Below are 15,113 nucleotides of genomic sequence, written 5' to 3' on the forward strand. Positions count from 1 at the left end.
AAAAGATTCTTGTCCCTGTGCGTATCCTGTAACAGAAACGATAACATATTCTACTCAGTTGTTTTCCCTAAATGTTTCTGATATCCTGATTCTGAACTTGTTTTTCTTTAATTAATTAATTAATTTGTTTTGTCTCAACTATAAAGTTGAGATACGGGTGGGTGGATAAGTATACATTCACATAAATTTCTAACAGCTATCCAAACATTTATATGAATGTTAGGAATTTTCAACCTGAAGGTTCTAAACTCTTGGGATTGTATTAGTAGATTTAATCAGATATAAATTCTGTAAAATAGAGAAAAGGACTACACGGATGTGAGGGCTGTTATATTGGCTCAAAATAAAAATCAATGCAATTGTTGTAATAAGGTGTGGTTGCCTCAATCTCAAGACAAAGATGTTAGACAGGAGAGAGCAGTGAATCTCGGTCTAAACTCCTGCCCATAGGAGTTCCAAACCCAAATTACTGCTCCCCATCCAACTACTCTGAAGACAGTGAAGACCTGAGAAGGATTCAACTCTGCCCCTGTCAATCAGGATTCTACTGGTTACAATACATATACTGAAATGTCTGTTCTTGTTGAAGAGGTTGAGAGAGAAGAGGGGAGGAGAATCAGGAGAGAGATAGAGACTGAAAGAAAGAAACAGAGAGAGAAAGGAAGGAATGGGACAGACATGTGGAGAGAGCCCCTCCACGTGTCTCGGTCATGGCCCTGATGCTGCTACCCCTGCAGCCCGGGCCCTGCACCCTGCTGCCCTCCTGATGCTGCGCCTCGCCGTGGCCCCCGCCACCCGTGCCTTCAGAGGCCTCCTGGGAGGAGGAATCGCCAGCAGGCCAGGGCCTACACCCCAGAGCCCTGCAGCTGCTCTGGAATGCCCCTGGCCTATGCTCGAGCAAGTGCTGGGGGGCTCCACACCGAGGGCCACAAGGCCTTTGCTGAATTCCTGACTGATGAAATTAAAGAGTAAAGGAAAATCCAGAAACCCAAATCCCTCCCCAAGATGTCTGGGGACTGGGAACTGAGTGTGCAAGGGACAGAGGCCAAGTTAGTCCAGAGATTAACAGGCGAGACGGTCACAGTCACATTTAACATTAACAACAGTATCCCACTGACATTTGATGATGAGCCATCAGAGGGACAGAAAGCCCAGGAACAGCAGGAGCATGAACTTACATCAGCCCTCAACTTCGTGGTGGAGGTCGTGAAGGACGATACCAAGAAGGCCCTTGTGCTGGACTGCCACTATCCAGAGAATGAGGTTGGACAGGAAGATGAGGATGAGAGCGACATCTTCTCCATCTGTGAAGTTAGCTTTCAGCCCACCACCGACTCCGACTGGAAGGATACAAACTACACACTCAACACAGATTCCCTGGACTGGGCCCTGTATGACCACTTGGTGGACTCCCTGGCTGACCGTGGGGTGGACAACACCTTTGCAGATGGACTGATGGAGCTGTGAATGGCCTTAGAGCACCAGGAGTACATCAGCTTTCTGGAAGACCAGAAAGGGTTTGTCAAGTGTCAGGAGGGAGGCTTGAGGCTGAGGCCCTGCTGGGCACCTAGAGCCCTTCCTTCCAAAAGAACATTTCCTAGAAGCCGTTGTGGAGAAAGTGATGCAAAATACTGCCAGGCCCAAATTGGGTTCCCAAACCCTTTTATTTTTCTTTGCTGGCATTTTTGTACACCACCACAGAATGACAAGAAATAAAACCCTCAGATTCCCCCCAAAAAACAAAAAAATGTGGAGAGAAAGGGAAGAGAGGAGGAAAGAGAGAAGGAGAGAGGGAGAGAATAAAACATAGAGGAGGAGAAAGAGGAGGAAGAGGGGTTAAATTAATTAAACAAAATTGTCAAATTAAATTTAATTAGTTAAATTTAACTAGATTAAATTGTCTATAAGGTTCTCTAGTTGGGTGGGGTTTCCACCCAGGATCAGGACACATGTACCCATTAGGGATTTGAGTAACCTCATCCACCAATAATGCCCTTCACAGATTAAACAACTTACAAGCTTCTGAAAAAATCCTGGTTCTAATTTAATAATTGATAATTGATATGAGAGAAATAATCATTTCTCTCACCTCCATACTTTAAGCTCTTTCAATAACTGGGGAAAATGGAAGTAAAGATAAATGAAGAGAATGACATTTGATATTCATAAAATGGAATAGAGAAGCAACTAAAAATCAATGAGAAAAAGAGATATAAGACTTATTAGAAGGCTATTGAAATAGTCCAGTCAAGAAATTATAGGGATCTAAAATGGGATGGTGACTGTATAAGCAGAGAAATGTTGTGCAGGTTTGAAAACCTATGGGATATATGGACTGAATGAAAATTAGAAGTCAAGGATGACACCAAGGTTAGGAACCTAATTGACTGGGAGGTTGGCTTGTGGTATCCTCAAAAAAAATAGGAAAGTGTTTTTTTTCTATTTTACAGCTCTGGAGAGATGTCCAGGGCAAAATGCATAGTTCTCTAGTCCTTGGGGATAAATGAACACAGGAGCTGATTCAATCAGCATAAGATAATGTGAGAGAAAAGAAAAGAGAGCCCAGGACAAAGTCTGGGCAAGAGGGTGCTCAGAAGGGGACTTGCAGCTAATAAAAATGACATTTATGAAGATTCTGCAAAAGTTGAATAAGAAAAAATTATAAGAGGATGAGGAGAATCAGAAAACAGTAGTTTCAAAAACCTATAGTGGGATAATTATCTACGAAGATAAAGTAAAATAGGAATGAATCTGCCTTGCCTACTTCACAGTATTTTGGAGAGGACTAAATAATGAATGTGGAAGTCCACTGTAGATGGTAAAATAATATAAAATTTTAGCATTTATTAGTATAATTGATATTACTGATATTTATTATTTCATCTATACCAGTGCTAGTATCAGGAAACCAATATATTATCAGATTTTTATAAGTACTGCTACTAATAATAATAACAGGTTATACAACCATAGATTCAGAGCTGGAACAGTTTGAGGTCATCTAGTCCATCTCCTGTATTCTATAGTTGAGGTAACTGAAGCTAGAAAAGTTGTGGCCTAGAGTCAGGAAGACTTGATTCCAAATATGACTTCAGATATTCACTAGCTTTGGCATGTCATTCAACCGTTGCTTGCCTCTGTTCCTCAACTGCAAAATGGGGATAATAACAGCATATAACTTGCAGGATTGTTGTGAGAATCTAATGGAATACTATTTGTTAAAAAGTGCTTTGTTCAGTACCTGGTGCATAGTAGGCACTATATAAGTATGTATTCCCTTCCTCGCTCCAAACTCCATTGTAGCCTGCATTCAGGTAACATAAAATAATGGTCATCATGATGGTCATCATGTTTAGCCTAGAAGCTGAAAGACATGAATCTAAATCTGACACTTAGCAGATATAGTTTCCTAGGTAAATCATTTAACTTTTAAGTGTGGAAAGCAATTCCCTATGATTCATCTTCTAAGTAATAAATGGGTTTTGGAATGCCTCATCCCCTTCTGGCTATGATTTTGAATCTCTGGACTTCATCAGAGTGATTCAGCTCTCTTTTAACCCTGGAATATCCCTTCACCAGGACACCTGTCTTGCCTCACTGTGAAGTGGCTCAATTTTGTCAATGGAACCAGACTAACCAGTCTTCCTGCTCCTGTTGGCTGTGCTTCTCACTCTGTTTTGTCATAGTGCCCTAGCACCTCTCCCTTTAAAGGTTCCTTTCATGGATTTATCTAACCCCATTAGATCGTAAGCTCTTTAAGATCAGTGTCTGTATTTCTTTTTGCTTGCATTTATATTCCTAGACTTAGCTCAGTGCTGGGCACGCAGTAAGCAACTAAAAAGCTTGTTGTCTGATTGAAAATCACCTAAGTTTGACAGATGGAAGGCAATTCCCTATGTCTCTTGTATTGAGTTATATATGGGTTGTGATATCTATTGATTAGGGAAGTTCCCTATGTTGTAGACACCACAGATAGCTCTTTTACATAGTTGCACACACTTGTATTTTTATGGCTCTTCACATGGACGGAGGAATGGCAAATTCAAAATAATGCTGTCTGAAAGGAGGAACAAAGTTTGGATTGAAGCAACTATGCTGTAAAATGTAAAGTATATGAGAATAGAAGCTTCTTATAAGCTTGCCAAATCTACATATAAAAATTCTTGTCATGCTGCTAGCACTTCACCACACCATTTCCATTCATTGCACTATTCTGCTTTATTTTTTCTATATTTTCAATGAAAGGAAATAATGCTGAGAATTCCCCAGTTTGAGGCAAGCAAAATTGTCCATTGAATCATAATATTATCATATTTTATATTTCTCAGTTCAATTAAAACTGATAGCATAATGTACTGGCATCTGGTTTACTCATCTGAAATTGAGGTGAGATCATTTTTTTTTTTTTTGCTCGACAGGGAATATATTGAACAAAATAGATTTGCCACCTGCCTTGTTAAGGGGAAAAATACAGACTTAACATCAGCTGGAATTCACTAGCTATTTATACAATGTTTAGCCCTCAGTAATATGGCCATCAGTAGTTTGTCACTTTATGACTTTAACCACAACACTTCAAAGCTCACTAAAATCCAGCTCTTGAAGAGTTTCTCTAATTTATTTTAATTAAAAGATGTCCTGAGAGAGCAATACACATGCTTGAAAGTTTAAAGCTTTGTTCCCTTTGCTACAACTAAACCAGTGTTTGCTTCCTCCCTCCATCAAGTGAAGTACACTTCTGAGAATTGTCACTGGCCCTTGTGGTGTGCTAGTCTTTAAAAAAAAAAAAAAAAAGATTGCTAGAGCTGACCATGAAAACCATGAGCTAGGAAATTACCCAGGAAAGTAAGTTAAGGAATGGTCACACCATTAACAGAAGGCAAAGTAGGCACACGTGAACTTTATAGACATTGTCATTTTCAGTCACATTTTGAGATTAAAATATCAGTTATAACTTAACTAATCAAACCTTCTGTCTCTCTATTACCATCATAGATCTCTTCTTAATTCAATATGGTGGTGGTGGTGGTGGTGGTGGTGGTAGTAGTAGTAGTAGAAGTAGTAGCAGTAGTAATAGTATTCACATCTCTTAAAATGTCTTCAATCTGAAAGCCTCTATTAAAGAGGAGTGTATATAGTCTAAATGATTTCCAAGACATTTAACTTTTTGATGTAGTAGGCAGATGAGACTTGCGTTTTTTCCCCTGGAAAAAATAGATCTTTTGTCTTCCCCTTGTAGAGAAGCCAAGAACTTGTAGTTTTTTTTTTTTTTAAATAAAGAACTAAATCAATCTTTAATTTTATAAATTGCATTTCTGCAATTTATATTCTTTCTGATAGATTTTTGATTAGAGAAAAAAACAAACAAAAAACCCCAACTTCCTAGAAAGACAATATTTGATTATCTCATAATATGCAATAGTTTCTAACTCAGATTTTTAAGAAATTACAATAATGTTAACTCTACACTAGAAAGGAGGAATTATTTCAAAGTAATGAACTTATGAAACTTATTTTAGGATTTTGATTGTAGGTAACATCTCCACCTTCCTTCATGATAGGCTTTAAATATAACAGATGAATTGCCTTGAGTTTGGGGAAAACAATATGTCCCTAAAGAAATTCACTCTTAATAAAATATTTCTATAGTTCAGCTGAAATGAACTATTGTTTTTGTTCTTTAAGAAAGACTAATGAAAATATTTACTGCACTCTCTCAAATAAAATGTTTTTGACATTTTAGGGAAGAAGTGTATTTCATATATACCAAAACAAGTACACAAACCTATTTAACTTTCAACTTAAGGTCAAGAAAAGTTCCTGGGGCAACTAAGTGGTAAAGTGGATAGAAGGCTGGTCCTGGAAACAGGAGGATCCAAGATCAAATCCAGCTTCAGACATTTTCTAGTGTAATTGTAATTTCAATGGAAATATCTTTCTCATTCATTAATAGGCCCCTGTGACCTGCTTAAATTACTGGAAACCTAAGACACATGTGGTGGGAGGAGCTTGCTGAATACGCTGAACAGGAAGGGTGGGGCAGAATGAGGAGGAGGTGAGTGAGTGAGGTCATCTTGGTTTCTATGACGAATTTTGCTTTCTGATTCTGGGATTTGGCTTTCTGGTGTCTAAATAAATGTTTTTCTTCTGCTTTCCATAAAGAGTCTTTTATATTTTGCGACTGAGATACTTACAGTCACCACCAGTGCTGTGAATGTTGCCTTGGCTATACAACTAGCTATGTGACCATGGGCAAGTCACTCAACTCCTGTTTGCCTATTAAGCCTTATGGTAGAGAGGCTTACATATTTGCTACTCAGTTATGTCCAGCTCTTTATAATCTCACTTTTAGATGTTCTTGACAAAGATACTGGACTGGTTTGCCATTTCCTTCTCCAGTTTATTTTACAGATGAGAAAAAGGGGTCAAATGGTTAAGTGATTTACCCAGAGTCACACAGCTAGGAAGTATCCGAGGTCATATTTGAATTCAGGTCTTCCTGACTCCAGGCCCAGTGGCTCTATCCATTGTACCACCGAGCTATTCCAAGGGCTAGCATAGCTCAATGAAACTATGAGCTATGTCATACAGGATTATAGAAGGTGGACAGATCATAGGGGATAGGTCTGACAAAAAGTGGTGATCAAACTGGAAAAGGAAATGACCAAGCCACTCCAGCATTTTTGCCAAGAAAAACACAAGGAAAAAAGTCCACCGGGTCACATAGAGTCAGACAAGACTAGACAACTGAACAATAAATTCCTTAGGATCATGCTGTGTAGTGGAACAGAGCAGATCACAGAAGCAAATTCTACCAAGCAAGGTGCATTGTGAACTACAAAAGACTAGAATACATAGTTCTTGCTTTCAAGAAATTTATAAACTAATTAGATTAAGCACAATATTCCAGTCTTCAGCATCTTTTGGATCTTGATTCTGTTATCCAATGTGTTAGCCCTCAAACTCAGCTTTTATCATTTGCAATTTTAAAAAGCCTGCCATATATGTCTTTAAGTTATTGATTTAAAAAATGTTGAATAGGGTAGATAAGACAGATTTCGAGAGCACTCTCTGATATCTCCTGATCTTTGACTTAAATTTTGTGATAGGAAAAGGCATAAGGAAGGAGGAAAGGAGAAAAAGAGGGAAGAAGGGAAAGAGGAAGGGGAAAGAAGGGAGGGGTAGAGGATGTATTAAATATCTACTATGTGCCACACACAGTGCTAAGCATTTTACATATATTATTTCCTTTGATCTTCATAATAACCCTGGTAGAAAAGTGTTACTATTAATCCCATTTTATAGATGAGAACTGAAGAAGGCAATGGTTGTGTCTTGCCTAGGGTTACAAAGCTGATTAGTAACTGAGGTAGAATTTGAGCTCATTTTTTTGTGTGTGTGGGATTTTAAGTGTATTTTATCCACTACATCACCTAGCTTCCTAGTATAGTTCCTATTGGAAAGCATTATATACACTGAGTCATTAATCTTCTACAGAGACATTTTAAATTAAATATTTTCATGAAGAAACCCAGATACTGATAAGCACACTTTAAATTGCCATAATCATTTTCATCCTTGGATCAGGGAAAACATGAATAATCTGTAACATAACCCAGCAAGATTTACTATCCAGTTTTGTATGTGACACAAAACAACGTAGTGATTAAGTACAGGGTATTATCAAGCCAACTATAACAATACAATGCTGTGCTCATTCCTAATTGACTGTCTGTACAATGTGATATTCTTATATGCAAAGAAACTAAGCATTAGGTCAGAATGTTAAGTTGGCTTTAGAACATTATACAATATTAAAGCTGTAGTGTTTAAATGGGTACTAATGATATGTTAATTACTTAATTGAAGTTCAATAACAAACGTACAGAGTGTTTCCTCATTTTTAAATAATGTATTTGTCATGCTTTCATGTTACAGGATTAAGAAATAAAGGAAGCTGAAAACTTTTAGCTTAAAACTCCAATACCTGTTTATCATGAATCGTTTCTATAAAAAGGGACTGGAAAGAGTTGAAAATAATAAGCACCAAATATCACACCAGAAATGATTATATCTCAACAGACACGGAACAACTGAATGCTGATGTCTACAGTTAGATCACAGACTAGTTAAAGCAAAAGTCAAAACTGATACCAAATAAAAAGAAAGAATACAAGTATGAAAAACACGGCATGTGGTTTTAACAGCTCCAAACTCATCTATCCAAAAAAAGCTATCGGTTTTGACAAATTGGACATGGATAAAGAAAAAGATTGATTCTAATGACTATTTTCTACTAGTAGCTAAAAAGGAATTGCAACAATGAGGAGGTCAAAAAGAGCCCAGAAACTGTCTCAACCAACAAATATGTGAGACCTTTGCCCAGCAGAGAGACATGGCAATCAAAGACAAATAATGGATTAATTTGAATAATGTTATAGAGGAATTTGGTAGAAGATTCTAAACAGTATCACCTTGTAAAACATTTAAGAGCAGTGGAGGAGGAAATATATCTAAGAAAAGCTTGGTGTAAGACTCAACTAAACCAGATCATCCCAAGAGCTTTGAAAAAAAATTATTGAAAAAAAGCCAAAAAACAGACAAAATGTGTAACAAATATGCTAGCATTTTTGTGACAAGTAATTTTTGTCCTCAATATCAGTGGAACCAACCATGTTCATTATAATTGAAGATAATTATTAATTGAAGATATAGCTCAGTTCCAATGAGCTATATGAAGAAATGGTACTAAAGAACATATTCTTATTCATTCTTGATGATAAGAATAACAATATCTGACATCAATATTTGATATCAATATCAATTATTGTTTGCAAAGCCCTTATATACATTACCTCACTGGAGCCTTACAACTTCCCTGTGAGGTTGGTACTATAGAAATTATTTTTATATACATAAGGAAACTGAGTTTCAATGACATTTAGTCATGTGTCCATAGTAATATAGATAATAAGTATAAGAGGTGGGATTTGAATGCTGGTTTTCCTCATTTTAATTTAGCACTCTATTGTGGGATAGACAGTTGAATAATATCTCTAACCCTCTAACCAATGTGACACTTAGAAATTTGTTGTAATCATTAAGAATTATAACAGAATTATATTAAGCAATGTGGTCTAACTGGCTGAAAATGGCATGCTTGTAGCTGTTTGACCTCAAGCAGGCCAAAAGAAGTCAAACTATATGAGTATTAATTGGGATAAAAGACTGAGTTAAAGGAAAGGAAAGAAAAGGATTTCCTATTTATTTTTTCTTTGATCAACAACAGGTATAACACAGTGGATATAGTGCCTGGCCTGGACTCAGACTTATCTTCCTGTGTTCAAATCTGGCCTCACATGTTTCCTAGCTGTGTGGTGCTGGTCAAGTCACTTACTCTATTTGCCTTAAGTTTCCTTATCTATACAATGAACTGGAGAAGGAAATACCCAAGAATACCCCAAATGGGGTCCCAAAGCATCAGACAGGAATGAAACATAACTGAACAACACCAAAGGTTCAATGGCTCAAATATTTAATGTCACTGTGTACAGAATTGCTAAATTGCCTGTCATTGCCAGGTAAATTGGATTCAAGTGCTCATGTAGAGAGGGAGTTGAAATTGTTTGTTGTCTAGGCAGGTCCTTCACAAGCAGCAATATTAGGACAAATTTGGTAAGTATGGTATATTATAGTTTGGAACAAAGATGAACAACATAGGGAGTTAATAAATATAGAGATAAAAGAGATATCAGGTATAAACTTGAGGGTACATGATTTAGGACTCATCATGAATTATAAGTTGCAACCATGTCAAGGATATTCTTCTGCTACCAAAAGTAGGTGGTACAATATGAACCATAAATAAGAGAGTAACACATAGCAGCCAGTAGGCAGTCTGACAGGAGCTATGATATATGAATAGAGGCATAAAGGCAAAAATGACTGTAAATGAATAAAAAATCATCTAGAGATTCCAAGGGCTCAAAATAGCCAAATAATATTCTGAAAACATCCACATTGCCCTGTAAAGTATTTATTGAAGTGTGAGACTTGGAGGCTTAAATTTATAAATTATGACACTGAATAGGGAGACAGCATTAAATAGTGAAAAGAATATTGGACTAACAGGAGGCAGAAAATTTGGATTCTGGTCATTGCTCTACCTCTTACTAACTTTGTCAATTTGAACAAATGACTTAACCACTTAAAACCTCATTTTGTCATCTGTAAAATGGGGAAAATAAAACCCTATTCTGTCTCTCACAGGGCTAATTTGGAAATAAATAATAATAGTGACAAATAATAATTATTATTAACAAATGGATCAGTTAGCATTATCTGATTAAGAAGTGTTGAGCCTGTTAAGTCCTGTCTATTTAAAGAATTGTTTCTTGGAGAAGTCTAGGAAAGGTCGTCTCCAATGTGAATGCGTTGATAGGCTGCCAATACTAGTAATAATAGCATTTATATACTGTCTTAATAATTTGCAAAATGCTTTACAAATGTTACCTTGGGCCAGCTAGGTGGTATAGTGAATAGACCACCAGTCCTAGAATCTGAGTTTAAATCCAGCCTCAGGCAGTTGACATCAACTGTGTGATCCTATGCAAGTCACTTAAATCAGATTGCCTCACCAAAAAAAAAAAAAAAAGTTATCTCATTTGATTCTTTCAACAACTTGGAGAGATAGGTGCTATTATTATCCTAGTTTTACAGATGAGGAAACTGAGGCAGTTGGCCATTAAGGGACTTGCCCAAGATCACACAGTTAGTTAGCATTGGAGGCCAGATTTGAATTCAAGTCTTCCTAATTTGAAATCCAGCACTCTGCTGTACCACCTAGTTGTCTCTAAGACATATTGGTAACTTGGGCCCAAGTAGGCAGACCTATCCTTTAAATATTATCTTGGAATAAAAGGGTATGGGAGTGCTATTTAGTCTACGAAACTACCCTAACTCAAGTTATATGGCATTAGATTATATTGAAGAATATAGAGAAAGGAAATGATCACTCAGGACAAAAGGGTCACTAAAAGTTATTTAACTCTTCCCACGCTTCATAAAATAGTTACATTTATTTGTAATGTGTTACAAATATAGTAGGTACCCAGAAAATCTACTTTAACTAAACTGTTCCAGTTGTCCTTGTATTTTGTAGGTACAAGTTCATCCTCATTGAAAGAAATGACATCAAGGTTAGTTACTGCACTGATGGTAAATTCTTCAGTTTGAAAAGTCTTCAAGCCAAGACCAAAGTGAAGGGAGTGTTGGTGCATGATTTTCTGTTTGCAAATGATTTCATACTAAAAGAAGCCTCTGAAGTTGAGGTGCAACAAAATATGGATCAGTTCTCTACTGCTTGTGCTAATTTTGGCCTCACAACACCAAGAAAACACAGGAGCTCTGTCAGCCACCATCACACCATACCTGGAACCATAGGTTACAGAAATGTAGAAATTTTGAATGCTGTGGATAAGTTCATTTACCTTGCTGTGTGTGTTCCAAGGATGTACACATTGATAATGAGGTTGATGCACTCATTGCCTGAGCTAGCTCAGTGTTTGGAAGGCCCTGAAGGAAAGCATTGGAGAGAAAAGGACTAACTTCCAAACTGTAGGTGGACAGGGCCATTGTGCTGACCTCATTATTGTATGCTTATGAAACCTGAACAGTCTACCAGTGCCATGCCAAGAAACTGAATCTCTTCCATCTGAATTGTCTTAGGAAGATTCTGAAGATCACCTGGCAGACACTGAGCTCCTTCCTCAAACTAAACTGTCAAGCATTCAAACTCTGCTTCAGAGAGTGCAATTCAGATATGCTGGCCACCTTATTTGAATGCAAAACATGTACTTGTCAAAAAGACCATTTTATGAACACAGGGCAAGCATTCACGTGGTTGTGAGAAGAAGCGATACAAGGACACTCTCAAGGTCTCTCTTAAGAACTTTGGAATTGATTGTGTGCCATGGGAGATGCTAGCACAGGACCCACTCAGTATGATGTGCCTTCATTGGAGAAGGTGCTATGTGCTCTATGTGCAAAGCAGAATAGAAACAGCTCAAAGGAAACACAGGATGCACAAATTTAGAATATCTACTGCAAAAGTTCCTATGGACTGTCTGTACTCTACCTGTGGTAGAGGATTCTGAGCTCATATGGGTCAGATCAGCCACAGTTGGACACACTGAAACTTGACTTTACCATAGTGATGTCATTTTGGTCCTCTTCAAGAATGAAGGACAACAACCTCCAGGGATGAGGAATGGATAGAATGAGGGACATTGAGTCAGGATGACCTGGTCTCATTTCCTGTTCCAGACACTTATCTGTGTGACTGTGGACAAGTCATTTGGCTACTGGGCTTGTTTTCTCAGATGTAAATTGGGAGTTATAATAGCATATATCTTATAGAGATTTTGTGAGGATCAAATGAGGCAATAAATGTAAAGTGCTTTGTAAACCTTAAAGTAATTTTTAAAAAATGAATTATTGTTTTAATTTTGTACAAAGGGGACTCCTCTGATTTTTTTCTTAATTGAGAGGTTAATAACTTTACCTTAAACTATTGGCTAATGTGCTTATCATGAAGGTAGGAAATATTGTGGTCAGAAAATGTTAAAAAGAATGTTTTGATAATAAGATTCATTATATATTGGTCTGGGTGAGTAAGTATCTGCATAAACTTTTTGTCAAAAAGAAGCCAAACAATAAAAACAACACGGTTGAGTCACATCTCCCAAATATAGCAATGCCCCAAAGTAGGTAATTCTTAGGTAGCATGAGAAAAGTATTTTTAGACTAACATTTCTTCTGAATGAAATGTTATTTAAAATGAACTTTGGAAAGTGGTGAAGATGGAAGACATCTTTTGGCGACTAAAACCTCCCAATCCTGGTTTTCCTCCTCTCACCTACTGCAGTAGAAAAACATTTGCTTCAACTGATTTTACTTGGCTTTGTTAGAAGATAATACTACTTGGTTCTAGAAAGATGTTAGTCCCTTTTTTAGCATTTAAATATTAATTAAAATGTGTCCCTAAAATGTGTGACTAGATTTTTGAAAAGACTTATTTCTTTTAAATTCTCTCATCGTTCTCCAAAGCATTAAAAGCCAGCATGTGAAAAGCACTTCAAACTCAATCTGATTTCTTACTATATTTTGAAAACTTGCAAATAAGCGAATAAATACTTACTCTGGAACAGACAAAAAGCTGCAAAGTCATTAAAAAGCAATCTGTATACTGAACAGAGTTGGAAAGGACTTAGAGAAGAGGAGATTGGCATAGCATGAAAGTGACAATATGAGTTGTTTGTCATCCCAGTAGAATCCACATAGTGCTACATCTGGTCATTATTGCCTATTTCAATTAACCATGGGTCCATCAATAGCAGCCATTGAATTAACTTTCTTTCCTTTGAGGTTGAAAAGATTTTTGCAGCATTTATTCAATCAGTTCCCAAATTAGCCGATGAGGAGCAGTTTAATGACATGCCAGTTCTTTTGTGGCAAGGATAATGTGTTTTGTCCTCTTTGATAATGTTATGTATCTATCACTGTAAAGGGAAGAGGCAGTGCAATTTCTTGGGAGGAAATTCTGAATTAACTCTTGGGTTACTTAACTGCTTATGATGATAGTGCTTAAAAAAAAAAAATCCTAGTGTCCTGAAAGCTGGGTGAAAGAATCAAGTTGTACTTTCAAATGAGCTCCATTTTTGCAACTAAAATTCAGCTGCATATATTCCCACTAAAACTGTAACAATTCAGCCATATCTCAAAAGTGTTCATAACATTCTATAACTTCAATGTAATGTCCTTACCAATAAAAAGGAGAGGAAGAGACTATTTTGTCATCATTAATACGGCAGATAGAATTGTAAGTATATGCAAATGTGCAAATATTTTTAATTGCACAATAGTTTAATGCAACATGAGAGGAACCAGATGATGGAATATCCTACTTTTAGAAATGAAACTACATTTGGGAATGCAAATGTTTTGAATATAAGTAAGTGATGAATGATTCTTTAGAATGTATTTTGGATTTAGAATCACTTATTATAATGATTAGTTCACTCAGTACTTTAAGTACTGAGTTCTAACACAATTATATGGGTTGTGATTATGTATTAAGAAGCAGAATTCAGATGGAAAGATATACTTGGGCATTTTAATAAATGTTAATTAGCACATCTGACTTATCTTAAAGTCAATAATATAGAAGACAAATGGAAAAACCTCTCTCAACTGGTCATAGTTTATATGTATGTATATATATATATATATATATATGTATATGTATATATTATACTACCTTTTTCCCTCCTTCATACATTGTATCATTTGGTAAAGTGAATCTATTGTCAGGAACCATTCTCAATTATCCTTAAAAGATCTGCTATTGATATTTATATTTTCTTTTGGTCATTTTCATCATTATTTTATAACTTTTTTGGCAACTGAAAGTTTCTTATACTGAATTGAAATCCCAACTTATGTAAATCCAGCTCATTGACCTTTATTCACTAGGATGAAAAAGAAACTGATTTATAAAAGTGAACAAATCTTGGGAAACTTCCTTACTGGAAATTCTAACAAGGAATAAAAAAATCAGAAGAAATGAAATATTTTCACACCAAAGCTTCTAATACAGCCTACAGTTACAACTTGAAAGACTTTTCTCCTCAAATCCCAAAAGAAGTTTATGCTTAGAATGAAAGAAAAAGAAAAGAAAAGGAGTTGGGCCAGACAATCTCAAGAAGGGGAATATACAGTCCCATGTTTAGATAGACACATTAAATCCCAGACTCCTGGTGAGTCATCAGCAACAAATATTTTAAAAGTTTGCATTCTCTGGTCTAAAACTATATACAGTAAGAAAAATGTAACAACATATTCATATGGCAGAATGAAAAGATATGAAATTAAACTAAAAATTATATTAACCAATGAATATAGTTTTCATAAGCTCTTAAATAGCTTACAGGACTATAAGTTCCATTACGACAGGAATCACATCTCATCTAAACTTGGTATGTATGTTCTCTTGAATTATATATTGATAGTATGTATTCTTTAGATTCACTATAGAAGTCCTAGATCTGAATAAT

At 36.3% G+C, this 15,113-nt stretch overlaps 1 protein-coding gene and 1 pseudogene across 1 annotated transcript in view; one reads left to right on the forward strand and one right to left on the reverse strand.

The window, feature by feature from the left end:
- Positions 1–15,113, reverse strand: part of CSMD1 (CUB and Sushi multiple domains 1) — a 2,598,423-nt gene that overhangs the window by 1,123,571 nt on the left and 1,459,739 nt on the right. The gene's annotated exons all lie outside the window — the stretch shown is intronic.
- LOC140529768 (complement component 1 Q subcomponent-binding protein, mitochondrial pseudogene) lies at positions 668–1,716 on the forward strand (annotated as a pseudogene).

This window comes from Notamacropus eugenii, chromosome 1, assembly GCF_028372415.1.
Source record: "Notamacropus eugenii isolate mMacEug1 chromosome 1, mMacEug1.pri_v2, whole genome shotgun sequence".
NCBI classification, from domain to species: domain Eukaryota; kingdom Metazoa; phylum Chordata; class Mammalia; order Diprotodontia; family Macropodidae; genus Notamacropus; species Notamacropus eugenii.